Source organism: Globicephala melas, chromosome 6 (assembly GCF_963455315.2).
Source record: "Globicephala melas chromosome 6, mGloMel1.2, whole genome shotgun sequence".
Classification (NCBI taxonomy): Eukaryota; Metazoa; Chordata; class Mammalia; order Artiodactyla; family Delphinidae; genus Globicephala; species Globicephala melas.
The window spans coordinates 29,367,305-29,386,540 of NC_083319.1; positions in this window are offsets into that span (position 1 = coordinate 29,367,305).

The following is a 19,236-nucleotide window of genomic DNA, read 5'->3' on the forward strand; positions in this document are numbered from 1 at the left end:
TTTGCCTATTCAATTAATTTCTTTTCCTCCTTTTGACTTCTAGGTTAATAATTTTATACAATCAGAATGTCAAAGAAAAAAGATCTTCTAGTCAAACATCCTTATTGTACAGATGAGGGAGCTAAGGACCAGAAAGCACGTCTTGGCCAAGATTACAAAGCAACTTAATATCAAAGCTGAAATTCAAGCATACATATGTCTGAACTTAAAACCCCAGTTATTCCACCTTTACTGTGTTCTGGATGCCTTACCTAGAGCTTGGCACTTATTTTCACTTTTTGAAAAGTATAGTTGACTTACAAAATATAAAACAGTGATTCAAAATTTTTACAGATTATACTCCATATAAAGTTATTATAAAATATTGGCTATATTCCCTGTGTTGTACATTACACCTTTGTAACTTATTTATTTTGTATCTAGTTGTTTGTACCTTTTAATCCCCTTTCCCTATTTTGCCCCTCTCCATACCTCTCACCCTACTGGTAACCACTAGTTTGTTCTCTGTATCTGTGAGTCTGTTTCTGTTTTGTTATATTAGTTTGTTTTATTTTTTAGATTCCATGTATGAGTGAAAATACATAGCATTTGTCTTCTCTGTCTGACTTATTTCACTAAGCATAATACCCTCCAGATCTGTCCATGTTGTTGGAAATGGCAAAATTTCATTCTTTTTTATGGCTGAGAAATATCCCATTGTATATACATATGCCACATCTTCTTTATTCATTTACCCATTGATGGGCACTTAGGTTGTGTCCATATATTGGCTATTGGAAATAATGCTGCTATGAACATTGGGGTATGTGTAACTTTTTGAATTAGTGTTTTTGTTTTCTCACATATATACCCAGGAGGGGAATTGCTGTATTGTATGGTAGTCCTATTTTTAATTTTCCAGGGCACCTCCATTACTGTTTTCCATAGTGGCTGTACCAATTTACATTTCCACCAACAGTGCACATGGGTTCCCTTTTCTCCACATCCTCACCAGTGCTTGTTATTTCATGTGTTTTGGTTGATAGAGATTCTGACAAGTGTGAGGTGATATCTCATTGAGATTTTGACTTGTATGTCCCTGATGATTAGTGATGTTGAACATCTTTTCATGTGGTTGTTGGCCATTTTTATGTCTTCTTTGGAAAAATGCCTATTCAGGTCCTCTGCCCAATTTTTAATTGGGGTGTTTGGTTTTTTGTTTTGTTTTGTTTTGGATGTTGAGTTATATGTGTTCTTTATATATATATTTTGGATATTAAACCCTTACCACACATAGCATTTGAAAATGTCTTCTCCCATTCAGTAGGTTGCCTTTTCATTTTGTTGATGTTTTCCTTTACAGTGCAAAAGCTTTTAAGTTTGATTAGGTCTCATTTGTTTATTTTTGCTTTTGTTTCCCTTGCTTAAGGAGACATCCAAACAAATATTTCTAAGACCAAATGTCAAAGATTGTGCTGCCTGTGTTTTATGCTAGGAGTTTTATGATTTCACATCTTATATTTAGTTCTCAAATCCATTTTGAGTTTATTTTTGTATACTGTGTGAGAAAATATTCTAATTTCATTCTCTTACATGTAGCTGTCCAGTTTTCCCAACACCACTTATTGAAGAGACTGTCTTTTCCCCATTGTAATTTCTTGCCTCCTTTGCTGTAGATTAACTGATCATACATGCTTGGGTGGGTTTATTTCTAGGCTGTCTATTTTGTTCCATTACTGTGTCTTCTTTTGTGCAGGTACTATACTGTTTCGATTACTGTAGCTTTGTAATATATTCTGAAGTCAAGAAGCAGAATGCCTCCAGCTTTGTTCTTCTTTTCTCAAGACTGCTTTGGCTATTCAGGGGTTTTCTGGTTCCATACAAATCTTAGGCTCATTTATTCTAGTTCTGTGAAAAATGTCATGGGTATTTTGACAGGATTGCATTAAATCTGTAGATTGTTTTGGGTAGTATGGATATTTTAACAATATTAAGTCTTCCAATCCATGAACATGGGATACCTTTCCATTTAGTTGTATGATCTTCAATTTCTTTCACAAATGTCCTATAGTTTTCAGAGTATGGATCTGGTAGAATGAGTTTGGGAATGTTTCCTCCTCTTCAAGTTTTTGGGATACTTTGAGAAGGATAGATATTAAGTCTTCTTTAAATGTTTGATAGAATTACCCTATGAAGCTATCTAGTCTTGGACTTTATTTTATTGGGAGCTTTTTGATTATTGATTCAATTTCAATATTAGTAATTGCTCTGTTGAGATTATCTAGTACATCCTGATTCACCTTGGAAGACTGTATGTTTCTAGAAATTTATCCATTTCTTCTAGGTTGTATAATTTGTTGGTGTATAACTATTCATAATATTCTCTTATGATCATTTGTATTTCTGTGATATCAGTTGTAACTTCTCCTTTTTCAATTCTAATTTTGTTTATTTTGTTCTACTCTCTTTTTTTTTCTTAATGATCCTAGCTAAAGGTTTATCAATTTTGTTATCTTTTCAAAAAACCAGGTTTTGGTTTCATCAATCTTTTCTATAGTTTTTTTTTTTTTTTTTTTGGTCTCTATTTTATTTATTTCCACTCTGATCTTTGTTATTTCCTTTCTTCCACTAACTTTGGGCTTTCTTTTTCTAATTATTTCACACAGAAAGTTAGTTTCTTTGAGATATTTCTTGTGCTTGGGGTAGGCTTCTAATGCTGTAAACTTCCCTCTTAGAACTGCTTTTGCTGAATAGATTTTGGAAAGTTGTGTTTTTTTGTTCATTTGTTTCAAGGTATTTTCTGATTTTCTTATTAACCCATTAGTTTTTCAGTAGCAAGTTGTTTGTCTCCATGTGTTTGAATTTTTTCCATTTTTCTTCCTGCAAAATGATTTCTAGTGTCATAGTATTGTGGTCAGAAAAGATGCTTGATATAATTTCTGTCCTCTTAAATTCATTGAGAGTTGTTTTGTGGCCTAGCATGTGATCTATACTGGAGAAAGTTTCATGTGCACTTGAAAAGAATGTATATACTGCTGTTTTTTTGATGGAATGTCCTATAGATATTTATTAAATCTATCTAGTCTAATGTGTCATTTAAGGCCACTCTTTCCTTATTGACTTTCTCTCTGGATGATCTGTCCATTGATGTAAGTGGGGTGTTAAATTACCCTACTATTATTGTATTACTGTCAATTTTTCCTTTTATGCATATTAATATTTGCTTTATATATTTAGATGCTCCTGTATTAGGTGCATGTATGTTTACAAATGTTATATCCTCTTTTTGGATTAATCTCTTTATCATTATATAATGCCCTTTTTTGTCTTTTATTATTGCTCTTGTTTAAAGTCTCCTTTGTCTGATATGAGTATTGCTGCCCTAGCTTTATTTTTGTTTCCATTTGTGTGGAATATCTTTTTCCACCCCTCACTTTCAGCTGTGTGTGTCTTTGGCTTTGAAGTGTGTCTCTTGTAAGCAGCATATAGATAGGTCTTGTTTTTTAATTCAATCAGCCATCCTATGTCTTTTGATTGGAGCATTTAGTCCAATGACATTTAAAGTTATTATTGATAGGTATGCATTTATTTATTTTTGTATGTATTTACTGCCATTTTGTTAGTTGTTTTATGGTTGTTTTTGTAGATTCCTCTATTCTTTTCTCCTTTTGGTTTCTTCACTTATGGTTTGATGATTTTTCTTTAGTGTTAGATTTGTGTTCGTTTCTCTTTAATTTTTTGTGTATCTAGTGTAGCTTTTTGATTTGTGGCTACCATGGAGTTTATACATGTTGACCTATAACTATATCTACTTCTTTTCAACTGATAGTCATTTAAGTTTAAACACATTCTAAAACCTCCACATTTTTTACACCCTCCCACCACGTTTTTTGTTTTTGATGTCATATTTTACATTTTCTTGTTGATCCCTTAACTGTTTATTTAACATATAGTTGACTTAACATACTTGTCTTTTAACATTCATACTAGCTTATTTAAGCGGTTGATCTACTGCCTTTGTTACATACCAATATTTGCCTTTTTAGTGGGATTTTTCTCTTTTAGTATTTTCTTTTCTTTGTTATAGCCTTTTCTTTTTTACTTAAAGAAGACCCTTTAACCATTTTTGTAATGCTGGTTTAGTGGTTATGAACTCTTACTTTTTGCTTGTCTGGGAAACTCTTTATCTTTCCTTTAATTCTGAAAGAGAAACTTGCTTGGTAGAGTATCCTAGGTTATAGTTTTATTTTTTTCCCCCTTTCAGCACTTTAAATATATCATGTCACTCCCTTCTGCTCTTCAAATTTTCTGCAAAAAAATCAGCTCTTAGCCTTTTGGGGAGGTCCCTTGAATGTGACTCTTTGATTTTCTCTTGCTATCTTTAAAATTCTCTATTTTTAACTTTTGCCATTTGAATTGTGATATGTCTTGGTGTGAATCTGTTTGGGTTCATCTTGCTTGGGACTCTCTGTGATTCCTGGACCTAGGTATTTATTGTCTTCTTCAGGTTTGGGAATTTTTTAGCCACAATTTTATCAAATGCATTTTCAACCCTTTCTCTCTCTTCTCTCTTTCTGGGACCCTATAACGTGAATGTTAGTACACTTGATGTTGTCTCAGAGGTCCCTTAAACTATGCTCATTATTTTTTTTCCTTTTTGCTGCTCTGATTGGGTGATTTCCACTATTCTATCTCCAGGTTGATTATACATTCTTCTGTATCACCTAATATGTTAATTCCTTCCAGTGTATTTTTCATTTCAGTTATTGTATTATTCATCTCTGATTGGTTCTTTTTTATATTTTCTAGTTCTTTGTTAAAGTTCTCACTGCATTCCTCTATTCTTTTCCTGAGTTCAGTGAGCATTTTTATTACTATTGCTTTGAACTATTTACTAGGTAAATTATTTACCTCCATTTCATTACAGTTTTTTAATCTGCATTTTTACCTTATTTTTTTAATTTGAAGCATATTCCATTCAGTTCTCATTTTGTGTGACCTTCTCTGTCTCTATGAAATTAGGCAAAACAGTTACCTATCCCAGTCTTGAAGGTGTGTCCTTGTGTGGGATTATCCTTATTCAGTCTACTTTTGTGGTACAGCTGGATCTGAAGTGAGCACAGGCAGGCCACATCTTCTCCTGGGGTGAACTGACAGCCACTGTCTTTGTGGGAAATAGGGCTGGAACAGAGGGTTTAGAACCAGAGCCAGGTGCAGGTCAGGGCTTCTCCTTGGTTCAGTGGTGGTCACAGCCCTATGGGGGGGGTGGGCAGAGCCAGGACTTGAGGGGCTGGAGCAGGAGCCTCAAGGTAATTGGGCTTCTCCCAGCATGACGGCAGTCTCCATCTTCGTTGGAGGTATGGCGAGGGCTCAAGGGCTTGAAGACGCACTTCTGAGCTGGCTTCACTTTCTTCCAACTGTGTGCATGTGTCTTGTTAGAGGTTGGGTTGAGCCTCAAGTTTTCCGAGTGCAGTTCTGAGCTGGCTTTCCTTTTTCCCAGGTGCATGTGCATGCAAATGTAGCAGCAATGGTGATCTTTGCCTTAGCAGGGAGCAGCACTGTAGCAGGAAGCGATGGAGGAGGAGTCTGGTGGTGGTTGGGGGATGCACTGGGGTGGTCCTGGCAGGCTGGCTGGAGTACTAGGCAATTTTCAACCTGCTGCTTCTGCACTGGGATCGAGAGCAAACAAGTCTGTCCACATGCTCTTCAAGAGCAGTCTTGGTTTCTTACAAACTTCCAGTAAGCCCCCCTCGTTTTCAAACAAGTTAATGGGGCTCATCTTTCTGGTGTCAGACCCCAGGGCCAGGGTGGCTAATACGGGGCTCAAACTCCTCACTCCCTATTGAGGATCCCTGAATCTGTGTTATCCCCCTCTTCTTCTGAGTCACCCACTAGGGATGTGGGCCCTGACCAGATAGCTTCTCCTCCCCACCTAGCAGACTCTGTGCAGTTCTTTCTTTATAGCCTTGGTTGTAGTAGTGCAGTTCTTCTAATCTTCAGGCCATTCTCAGCCAGAGTTGCTCTATATATAGTTGTAGTATTGATGTATTCATGGTGCGCTCAGGGTCTTCCTACTCTACCACTTTGATACTGCCCCTCAAGTTGCACTAATTTAAATGTCACTAACAGTGTACAATTATGCCTGATACCTACTTTTGAGAGTAAGCATTTTTCATATCTTTGCTAATGAAAGGTAAAACATTAATTTTATTGCTAGAGCAATTTTTGTTTTTATTTCATTTTTGTGACTTGTCTTTGTGTATGTGTGTGTATATATATATATTTATATTTATATATAAAGCTTTATTATTGTTTCATTTACTATACTTAGACAATATGGACACTCCAACCACATAGACCTGGGCTTGAATTCCTACTGTGTCATTTACCATTATGCTGGGAATTAAACAGTTTCTGTCTCACAAAGTTGTTGTGGGAATTAAATATAATATTCTGTGTTGAGTGCTTAAACGAATAAGAATAAGAACAGCTAACAATGAATAGCACTTAAAACATGCAAGTACCTTGCTAAGTGCTTTATAATATTACCTATTTAATTCTTCAAACAACTCTGGGAACTAGGTAAGGTAGATGTAGTTTACAAAGATTTAGTAACTTGCCCAAAATGACAATGTAAAGAAATAGCAAACCCTTCTATTCTCTGAACTTAATTATTTCCCTTGCGAAGTGAAAGTGACTTAGGCAAGAAACCACATAGAAACACTGGTTTCTTAGGGAAAAGTTTCAATTAATTACCTGAAGATTAACTCCCTCAGAGTGCTTGTTACAAATACACATTCCTGGGCACTACCCAAACCCCCTGAATCTGAATCTCCAGGTGAGTCCTGATAACCTATCAGTTTAACAAATAGCAAGATGTTTCTTATTATCAGGTAACTTTGGGAAACAATTTACTAGGTCAAATACTTGTGGTCATTACTCTTCACGATGTCATTTGTTGATTTGTTATTGCCTAGACATTGAATGGGATTGTACTACAACATAATCACTCATGTCCAGGCTGACTTTTCTTCTATATTTTATTGATTATAAACTGGTCAGTACTTCAGTCAGGCTGGTTCTATCTCTATTATATTGCATAAAAACTCTTAAATTTTTCTAAGCATGGATGACAGTCTAATATTTTATCTTGAAAATGAGATTTTAATCCTAGTTTTAATTTTATTGTTATAATTGAAATGGAGAATTTAAGAAATGTAGTATCAGATCAAAATCCTGAAGGAAGACTTCTTTTGTTTTCATCAATTCTTTCCTATAGATTTCCATGAATTTTCTTTTTTATTTTAAATGAAGTTTGAGTAAAGTTCTTATTTAATTTTACTGCTTCTCTTTCTCTGTCAAAGTTGGAAGAATTTTAGATATGAGCTTTCCTAATATTTCAGCTTTTGGTATATTCTTTTTCTTGTTATATCTATAGTCAGAACTTGATTTCAACTTTCTGTTAATTTCAAGAATTATCTTGGACCATCTTTTTAAAATATGGTTTCCTTATGCTGGTTTGCTGAAGGTTTTAAAAATATATTTCTAGTTTTTCTTTTTTTTTGAGCAGATATATGGCCTAGATAATTTCTGTTTCATGGAATTTTTGGAACCATTAAATTTACAATATTTTAATTATTTCAGTGGTGGTGATAAAAATGTTTACAAAGTATAGCAAATATTTCAACATGTTTATTAATCATAACATTTGAGTACGCTCTATCTGTATTTATGTTTGTGTTCACATGAGCTATTAAGAACTGAGAGAGGTACATTATTTTCTCCTATCTTTATTCTGCTTCTATCAACTTCTCCATGCATTATTAAGAGTCTTCCTCTATATATTCAAGTGCTGTATTACTCAGCACACACATTTTTATCCTCTTATCTTTTTGTAATGGATGGTAAACTTTATAAATATAACATAATTATTTTCTTCCAGTTCAATGCTTTTTACTTCAAATTCTACATTGCCAAACTCTAACAATGGGAACACTGCTTTGTTTATTTGTATACCTATTTATGTAAAATTATTTTCTGAGGTCTTATTTCAAGTTGTTATTAATTATTTTTGTTTTGTTTTTAAAAAAACATTTCTTTATAAACACTTGTTCCCAAAGTTGTATATATAACTTCAGTTTACATATGAAGGTCCAAAATTTAGTCAGATGGCTACATGTATCTGCAAGAGAGATTAGGCAATGATGTCTCTAACTAGGTGTTCATGTGCCCATCTAAAATGTTAGCAGGAGATGAGACTGGTGAGAATGAAGTCTGGGCTACAATAAACAAAATTGACAATTGCATAAATTATACAGCAGATAATTACTCTGTCACAAATAATACTCTGTGCTTTCTAGATGATCTTGCCTTTCCTTTGCTCCCACATATCCTTTATTTTTTAAAACTTATTCTTGAAAAAATATGAAATACATTCCGGTATGGTTTTTGTCTATAGAAAGGAAGTAAAGATTGTTTTTGGCCTATAACTCAGTTCTTCTAACTGGATAGTATCTGGAACTCAGATATACAACTAGAAATAATACTCCCAATTTAAATTCTAGGTTTTAACATATACCTGATCATCTCTTCTCTAATGAGGCCACATACTCTTTGGCTCCCAAGAACAAGTTTTTTGACTTTGACGCAATTGAGTCCATGAAAATAATAATTCACAGCAACTACCGTTAAACAGTTCTGCTAGTAACTACTACTTATAAAACTATTGCTATGCAGGATGCAACATCTCTGAGGAATTTGGAGAAATGATGGTAAGGTAAATTGTTTTCTGGTTGCCTCGAGTATCAGTGTTTCAGTTTTTCTGTCTCATTCTCTGAGACAGGAAGCGGATAGTGAAGGAAGCATGAAACAGAAAACTCATATGTCTTATGAAAATAATGACATTTTCATTTCTAATTCATACACTTGGACAAGTTATTTCATCTCTTTTAGTTTGAAGTTCTATGCGTGGGTGACATAAGCTGTTACTCAAGCATAAACTCCAGTATTATTATTTGTGTGTTATTTGAAGAGATGTATTAACAGATCAGAAACACTAAAACAATTGAATCACAATGGATAGTTCTAAGTTAATAGGTAGGGAGTCTAATAAAGGGTGTAAATTATCATTAGTAGGAGAAGTAATTCATATAATGAAAACCATGGAAATATTTAATGAGAACCTACTCTGTGTCAAGTGATGCATTTGGCACTTTGTAATATGTGAGTGTGAGTAAGACAGAGTATCTGCTCTCAAAGTGTTAATAATGGGGACAGGCATATACTAAAAGAAAATAGAATTTAATAGAAGGGTTCTGCAATATCTTGTAAGACAGTTTGCGATATATTCCTGAATTATTTCTCCACTCCAAAATCTCACTTAGCATCTACTTGGTACAAGGCCTAACACATAGTAGGCTCTCAATAAGCATTTATCTTGACTCTGTAGATAATAAGACACAAATATTAGCACAAGGTATTCACTGACTTCATCCCTTTTCCTTCCTGCCAAGGAAAATTTCGTTCATTTTCCCAAATTCCAATTTCTAGAGGAAAGAAGGCTAAATCATCTGTGTAATTAAAAGAGGAAAGAGAAAGGAAGGAAGAAAATGAGAGAATAGACATATGGTAGGGGGTGGCAGAGAAAGGATGGGAAATGACATATTTCAGAGTTGAGAAAGAGATGCAACAGACTAGTTTAAGAGAATATGTAATTAGGAGCAGAAAGGAAATATATATACTGGGTGTCTTGAAATATGTATTTAGATTTCTTTCATATCCTTTGAGAGAAATAAGTAAAACATCAAAAAATTTTAAGAAATACTCTTTAGAAAATGAGCTTTTAGAATACTGCAGTGCTTCAGGATTGATCCCAAAAGATTTTTTAAGAATGTAAGAGATAACCATGAAACACCTGATTACATGAAGCAGTGGTTATTTCTTGTGGTGGGACTCAGCAGAAAGTTTGTGAAAAGTGTTTGAGCAAGTTGGGCGGGATTTGCATATACAGAGATGTAGACAAGAAGGCTCTTCAAGTACAGCGGCTACCTGGACTAGCACTAATTTTGAACACCTAGTAACCAATCATTTCTATTAGAGATATAAATGTATTTACACATTAGTTATCTTGCCTTGAACAGTTGATTAGGTTTAATCAAGCCCTTTTTCTTTTCCTTTCCACTTCTAATTATATTTGTTATAATTAGACAAACGATCTCAATTGCTAGAGGCAATCTTTATTTCCAACAGACTGCAGACTTAAGTCAGACTACCAGACTAGAGTTAGTTAGCACAAAGTTGTTAAGTTTGTTTGTACAGTAGTGTATTGATCAACTTAAAAAGCTTGTGAGCTCACTTACAGTTAAAGGGAGCAATTCCATTACCCAGTATATACATTTTATGGTGGTTTAACTGAACAAACACTTGCTAAAACAAGCATTTTATACAATTTTGTGGTTATCATAAACTTCGAGTTGATATTTCCATTCCTGGGAGATTAAATCAAACATGTAGAACTACTGATTATCACAATGATTGTAAACATAGTGGAAGGAACTGTAATTATGACAACCACGAACAGAAAATGTAACTTCAAAATTTCAAAAGTGCATTACCCTAACTGGGTAGTTTCTGCATTTTATATTCCTATGTCTATTATACTCCTACAATCACAGAATAATATATGGTCTCCAAAGTGTTCCTTTTTATCTGATTGAGATATTTAATAAATAGCTCAGAATTTAAAGTCACAAAATAGATTTGTTCTTCAACATTACCAATAATTGGTTGACTAAATAATTAGAAAGGAATTAGAAGAAAAGAAAGGAAAGAAAGAAAAAGAAAGGAAAGGAAAGGAAAGGAAAAGGAAGGAAAGAGGAAACGAAGAAAGACAGATGGACCCTGCTTTTTGGTTCACAGTAATCCTACATATAAAATAAAATTTATGCTTATAGTTATTTTATTTTTAACTAAGACTAAATAAAAATATTTAGCCTTTAGCTTTTGCTAGATGTGCTCTATGTTTTACACCACGTGAACAAAACTATATTCTTTTGACTTTCTCATGTTATGAGAAAGTTTCTCACATTTCTCATATGTCTCAAGCAGAGACATAATAAGGTCTTTATTAAATTACATTGCACTTCACAACTATGCCCTTTGTGTACATCACAATTGAAAGCCAAGTATTTTTAGCAGGAAACAAACAGAACCTCTTCAGCACTGTATGTTATTTGTTCACTGAATTTACTGAGAAAAAGATAAGACATGGACTATATGCTTCTTTTATCTGATGCACTCATTTACACTAAACATATAAATAAGTTTTTCTCAACTCTGTTTCTTTTTGTGAGCCTGTAACAAGGATCCCAGTCTCATAACAAGCAAACTGAAAATTGGCTGAAAATATAGCACTGACCTTTGCTGAAGTAACCAATGACTAGATCTTAAATATGTTTTAGGGCCACTAAAATGTGTGGCATTTTCCTTGTAAAATGTGCTCATTATAGGTGTAAAATGGTTTTGCCTGTGTATGGAGCATGTGTAACTGCTATTCAAATTTGATCTTTCAGGTGAATTTAAAAAAATAAAATAAAACTCACTCTAACAAGTGGATGTATGAATAACTGCATGGATATAAAATGGCTTCAGGATGTCATTCTTTTAGTGAATTTATTTAAACTGTGTAGAGGTGAGGAAGATGCAGAAACTTTCTGTTGTGGAAAGTGATAAGATAAATTGTTTTGCTATGTTATCTATGTTTGTTCAAGAACATTTGGTAATAATAGAGTGGCATGATTTATTGGTATACAAAAAAAGTTTTCTCTAGTGAACAGGTTGTGAAGCAATTCATGTGAGATTTTTTTTTTATTTTGAAGAAATTTAAATCAGGAACATTGACCATACTGACCAGAACTAAAAAAATATTACTGTAGTATGCTTACTAATGCACAATTAGAAACTGATTGATGGTTATAGCATTTTGTAGTTTTGCTTGAAGAGGAGAGTTTATGCATTGTCATTGCTCATTCTTATTCTACTGAAGACAATTAGTCATCTAGCAAAGACCACACCTTAGGGTTTGCAGCAGCCATGAGAATGCGCCTCTGAGATCTCTCACTGCAGAAGGTATAATTGACTCATGGTCCCAGCTGCTGTGCTTTGAAATTCATCTCCACATTCATGCCAAGACCATGCTTCCTATGTGCCTCTCCTAGTCAATGGTTGAGAATGGCAGGGAAACTCTAAGTCTTTCTAGGAGACACAGAACTACTGTGATGGACAACTTTGACTCTAAAACACCTGGAAACCTTGTTGAATCTACTTTACAACTGCACTGCAGTCTCAGACGCTTCTGCCCAACTCTCCTTTTTTCTTTTTTCCTTCAGTCAGTCATACGTGAAGTGTTTTGCATTCTGATGGCCCTCGCAGGCTCTCACGGCCCCTCCCCTTCTTCTCTCTTGGGAGTTCCCTCTCAAAAATTTTTTCATGTTTAATCTTGTCTTAGTGTCTGCTTCCTAGAAAACCTGACTAACTCAAGGCAAACATAATATTTTACATGCCCCAGGTTATCCTTGTTTAATAGAGGTTTCCCTGGGTCACACCAACTTGGTACCACTATAGCTAACAGAAGTTAGTCTATCCACTTGTTCTTTCCTACTTCCTTCTTCCTTTGGTCAAGAAAAGGCCAAGAGGCAGTGCATTTGCTCAAAAATAGATCTCCTTTTCTAATGTAATTCCCAATGACAGCTATGAGTATGACCTGACTCTGATGCTATCGCGGCCTAGAATGATTGAGTCCTTCACTTCTGATTCTGAATCTAGCCATATTAAGGAAAATCAGAGAACAGTGATATTGTTTATTGCAACAATGGCAGAGGCTGAAAGAACAAAGGCACAGCAGCTTTCATTTTAGTAGGTCTGAAGACCTTATGGAGGAAGAATTGTATAGAAACCTCATTCCAAATAATTTATTAATTGGGCCATCAAGTAACAACCTGCCTCTGTTATTCAGAATATTCTGGTATTCAGCAGATATATTGATGCTGGGTAGGAGATCTGAGCCACTCTTGAAATGGTTAGTAACGTTAGAATCCCTAAGTGCCTACTGTCAGATATTGAAAGATTCTCAAGATGTCAACATCTCAAAAGAAAACAGAGGGCACTATGAATAAGGGGGAATTTACTGATGTCTTTAGCATGTTTTTGCCATTTCTTGTCAAGTGATGAAAACTATCATAAGATAAGGTGGGCATGAAAATGTCTTCCTTAGAAAAAATACACACTTGATAATATCTTGAAATGTTCTAGTGCTGGCCACTTATGGAACTGTGTTTCCACAAGGATTAAAATATTCTCATGTTTTTGCCAACCAGACTGATAGGGGAATTTATTCATTCATCAATGTATTTATTTATTAATCAATTCACTTGTAAATCATTCAAAATATTTATTGATTAGTATGTACTAAATAAGGGACTGTAATAGGTTAAGGGCTGTAGTAGACAACAAACTATGCCAGTCATTCTAGCAATCATGACTCCTGAAGAGGAGTCCTAAAATTAACAAAATTAACAAAATCTGAAATGGCAGTGATGAACACAATTTTTAAATTTCCTAGCCATTTTAGCAATCTATAAAATACACAATCAATAAATAATTGAATGTTATTTTGAATATATTTATTCAGTATAGATGGTTCACTAATGGCAACAATCAGTTGTGGCAAAGGTAAAGGCTTTTTAATACACTGATGGTGAATTTCTTTGGGGGATAAATAGAAAGCAATGCATCAAAAGTTAAAATGGTCAAAACTTGAATATCACTTATACTTCATAGTCCCATGTCTGGGAATCTATACAAAGAAAATGATATTAACTATAAAATTAAACTTCATGTTCTACAGTGCAAATGTTTATTATTTTGAAAGACAGATTGGAAACATTCCAAATGAGTATTAATACAATAATTGTTATGGAACTTTAGTAAATGTGTAATTCTTCTGCCTTTGAAAAGAATGCTTATGGAGAATGTGTAATGTTTAGATTAAGTAAAAAAATAGCTTAAAATTAAAGTAACATATTTAAATTAACTAGAAAAAATAAAATCCAAATGCAAAATGTGCAACAGGATGAGCTTTAAATGTTTGAAAACACATGCTTAGAACAAGAGAAAAGAATTTAGAAACATGTTAACAATAACTGTTTCTGGGTGAAAAGTTATGCATGATTTACTTCTCTTTAACATATTTTGTGCTTTCCAGTGTTACATATGGACACTATTTTCATATCTAAGTGAAATAACTTAAAATACAGAAAAATTATTCTCCAGAAGAAGAAAATTACATGATGTTACCTTTGTTAAGAGCTACAGACTAACTGACCTGGAAATTATGCCAACATAGATCAAAAATGATATAGAGATGATTAAATTTTCTTCTCCATGACTTATGTCTCAAAAAAATTTTATCCATTTTTTCTTATTTGGGTAAATTACAAAGAAAAATTTATCAAATGTTTCCTAATTTAAGCAATATATGATAGATTTCTAAAACAATCAAATCTTTTAAACATTGAATTTGTTTACACATATGTAACATTTCAGGTTCATGGATCATTAGTGATACACATGAAAGATTTAATATGTCTCTTCCAATCTGCAATGCCATCCATCACGTTCATAGATCTAGGACCTCCAGCAATCTAGGCTGACTGCATTTTGATTCTGTCACTATTTTTCTCCAGTTAACTTTATTAGTGTTGATCATGCCTGACTTTACTAAGATTCCTTTGGCTCCTTTAACCTAGGCTTTATTGACATGGAATAGACAGCAGCCAGGTGACATCTTGGCTAACTATATTTTTAGACAATATCCTATGTTCTTGAGAAAGAAAAAATAAGGCATTACAGGCATAAGTTAAATTAATCTACCACAGGAAGAAAAATATGGTAATATGAGTAATGCTTCAAATAATTAAATGTTTAGTTTAATATAAGATCAGATTTTGGGGAAGTTGCCTAGTATGTGATTATATTGGGCATAAAGGCAAACAGAAGGGAATAATTTAGTAGACACAGAGAGAGAGGAGCTGAATATATTTATGAGTTGGTGAAATTGATGAAAAAAAGTCATGGAAGAGATAAGACGATACAGGAATCAGTGCACATGTAGAGATTGTCCTGGGACTAGAAAAGAGAAAGAATTGAAACAGACGAGAAGGAGTTAACAATACATTTAGATGCAGGCACATTTCTAAATGTGGTTGAGCAGTTGACTGAGTTCATAATTAGTTGCCTTTATTTTCCCTATGAAGAAGGAAGCCATTTAAGTAAAAAAGAAAACTAAGTAGATTGAAAGCTTGAAGCTGCTGATGACATTATGAGAATGAAAATGGGTAAATAATGGAGCTGGTTAGGGAGAAGATAAGTGCTTTTTGAGCATACATTACTGATGTTTGAAAGGAATCAAGACACGATTTCTCTTTGATGTATGTCGGCACCTTGCATTCATGAAAGGCAATGAGTTATTTCATTTAATTAAGCTAATGTTATTGTGCAATATATGATACTCTGCTAAACACTAAGAAGAAGAAAAAAATTACAAATAAGATTTGATCTCATATTTCAAGGACCTGCCTAAAAATACAAACGTTAGGCATATAGATACTTAAAATGAAAAGCAGAAGTCTTATGCATGCATGGCAGTTAGGAGCATGGGCTTCACCATCAGAGTATATGGATTGAATAAGAGCTCCATTAGTTTATAGCTGAACATACTTAAACAGTCCTATTAACTCGTGTGCCCTTTGTTTTATTCATCTCTAAAATCTGGCTAATAGACCACATAGCTAGAGCATATATGTGAATCACTTTGTAATTTCTAAAGCTCTACGAAAATATAGTTTTCTTTATTATTGTGTCTTATATGAATATTTTAAGTTTTAAAGCCTTTAAAAAGAAAAGGAAGAGGGAAGGGGGAAAAGAGAAATAGAGGAAGGGAGGACAGAAGGGGGGGGATTCTCTGGTTAGAGTTTAAAGATGCTTCACAGAGAAGGTGCACTTTGCCCCAGGATTTGAAGAGTGTAGTTGCTGGTAGGCAGAATTAAGGTAACAAAGTTGTAACAAGTAGAGGAAACCACCTCAGCAACATTTTAGAGAAGAAAAGGTATAAATCACAATGAGGAATATAGCAGGCCAGATTACCTGAAAGCAGGGAAGTAAAAAGGCATAGAATGTATTCGTGGCCATATCTTAAGGTCTTTGAATTCTACATCAGAGTTGCCTCTTAAATTATGGTTAGAATAGAATCTAAAAATCAGATATTCTAATGAGGCTTGCATTTTCTGCCCCTACCTATATCTACAGCCTCATTTCATGTCACTTTCCCCTTGCTTATTATGCTCCAGCAACACTGTTTTTCCTTTGGTTTCCAAAACATGGCAAACTCTTTCATGCTTCTGGATTTTTGCCAATATATTACTCTTTTTTTTCTAACCACTTTCATTTGGTAGATTCATGGCTCACTCTTATCATTCAGGTCTCAGTTTAAAGGTCTTGTTCTCTAGGACAGCAGTCCCCAACCTTTTTGGCATCAGGGACCGGTTTCGTGGAAGACAATTTTTCCACGGACGGGGGCGGGTGGGGGGCATGGTTCAGGTGGTAATGTGAGCGATGGGGAGCTGTGGGGAGCGGCCGCTAACCTCCTGCTGTGTGGCCCGGTTCCTAACAGGCCATGGACCGCTACCAGTCCGTTGCCCGGGGGTTGGGGACCCCTCCTCTAGGAGGTATTCCTTGACTACCCTATATAAAGTAGAACACCTTCTAGTATTCTGCATCTTCACCATGTTTTCCTTTATAACACTAGCTAAAATTTTAAATCACTCTGTTTTTGTCTGTTTACTTCATTCTCCATCCCCTGTTCTCCCCTGTACACCTCAGAATATAATCCATGATGCCAGAGATTGTGTTTATTTTGCTGTTAATTGTCTAGCCTATTACTTAATATATAGAGGTGCTTAATATATATTTATTGAATAAATATATTAATGGAGACATTCTTTATGGAGACATTGAATAATTTTGAGCATGGAAGATATTTGGGTGTAAAAGATTGTGCCTTAGAAAAAGTAAACTAATACAAGATTATATAATGGATTATAAAATATGAGCCCGAACATAAATCAGTTAGTAGTTATTGAATTACTCATGCATTTATTAATGAAAATCTGATCCACTGAGCACTGCAGAAGTGAAGGGAGGAAGAGTGAGGCTGTCCAGAGGTTGTGAAGAAAGAAGAAATAGGGGAGAAGAAGATTTGATTCAAAGATGAAAAAAGCAGGGGAATGTAATATTTCTTTGTTTCATCTAGTATGGAGTAATCCAGCTCTGTTTAACCTTCTTCTGGCTGGGAGAAAGTGATACTGAGCCATTTCAAGAGTCCTTGATAGTTAACTTGATTTAAGCCAGTATATTATGAAGAACTCTATAGAGCTGAGACACTGAAGTACATTGTTAAGGTATTACTTTGGAGAAATTTATTACAAAGTTTCCATTTTTATCATTTGAAGGTAAGGTCATTCTGAATTTCTGTTGTAAGTTTCATATGTCAGTACTTTATAGCTCAACCATTTCAAATGACAAGTAAATCATTCTTCCCTAGTTGTCAACACAAAGAATTTTATGTTTTAACTTGTAACAAAATAAGAGATTTTTCACTGAAACACATTCAATTTGCTTTTTAAAAACCTTTGGGAAATTTCCAAACCATAACTGTAGGGTTTGACAAAATGATAAACACACAGAAGTCACATTTATTTTAACCAAGGATACTATTACAGCTAAGAATTATTTAAGCAAAACCTATTTCCTTAAGCATTCAAACATGAATGCATACAAGGGGCAAATATAGTCTCAAATAAGATTAATCAACATCAATATTGAAAAATAATAGTTTATGGAGTACATAACTCTCCTCTACCTAGCAACAAGTTAACCAACTAGTGATAGCTGACTGATAGTTCTAATGGTTTTGGTGGTACTAGTGATTTCTGTACTTTGGGGTTCTTGTGACTCCACAGGAAGGAGAACTAATATGTTATGTGATGTTTTCTTGTGTAACATTTGTTAATGTGATCTTTTGCTATATATATATATGTATATACACATATATATATTTTAAATAGAATCCACTATCATTTAAACAAATTTAGGTTGATTAGAATGTTTGTATTATATTTTTCATCTTTCAAGTGTTTCAAATGCATCACTTCATTTTCTCTTCACAGAAATCCTGTGTACTATATGATACCAACCAATCATTTCAAAGATGAAGAAATGGAGTTGTCCACAGTTATACAGCTTATACAGGCAGAGCAAGGATTAGAATCTAGCTCTGTAATCAGTGTGACTTTGTGCAAGTCATTTAATTTATTGAGCAGCATAATTTTTCTTATTGGCAGACATATTTTTTTAACATCTTTATTGGAGCATAATTGCTTTACAATGGTGTGTAAGTTTCTGCTTTATAACAAAGTGAATCAGCTATACATATACATATATCCCCATATCTCCTTCCTCTTGCGTCTCCCTCCCACCCTCCCTATCCCTCTTCTCTAGGTGGTCACAAAGCATCGAGCTGATCTCCCTGTGCTATGCGGCTGGTTCCCACTAGCTATCTATTTTACATTTCGTAGTATATATAAATCCATGCCACTCTTTCACTTTGTCCCAGCTTACCCTTCCCCCTAGATAATATTACCTGCTCTCTCTCTCTGTAAAAATACTGAAATTGTAATGAGCAGGTATATGTATCATTGTGTAGTCTCAAGCATTCTTGATATAACCCTTTTCCTTGGTTTTTTATGAGAACGATAAATTTGGGGAAAGAAGTTATCACTGCACTGGTCTTCAAAATTACTGTAGTCCTCACTTATATTCAGGTTAAAGAAACAAAAGTTGGGGGAGAAGAAATCCATATGCTACTTTCACTATGTTTATATTATTTGAATTTTAAAATTGGAAAATAAAATATAAATTAAGTGATTTTCACATTGAATAGGAGTTTGTGGATTTTTAATTTAAATCCACGTCCGTCCAACTTTATCAGTCTACAACTGTGGTACAGTGGATAAAAGTGTGAGCTCGGGATCCCAAGGCTGTGTGATTTTGAACCCTGCCTCCACTACTTACTCTTTATAGGATCACGGACAAGTTACTTAACCCACAGTTATCTTAACTTGTTCATCTATAAAAAGGATATAA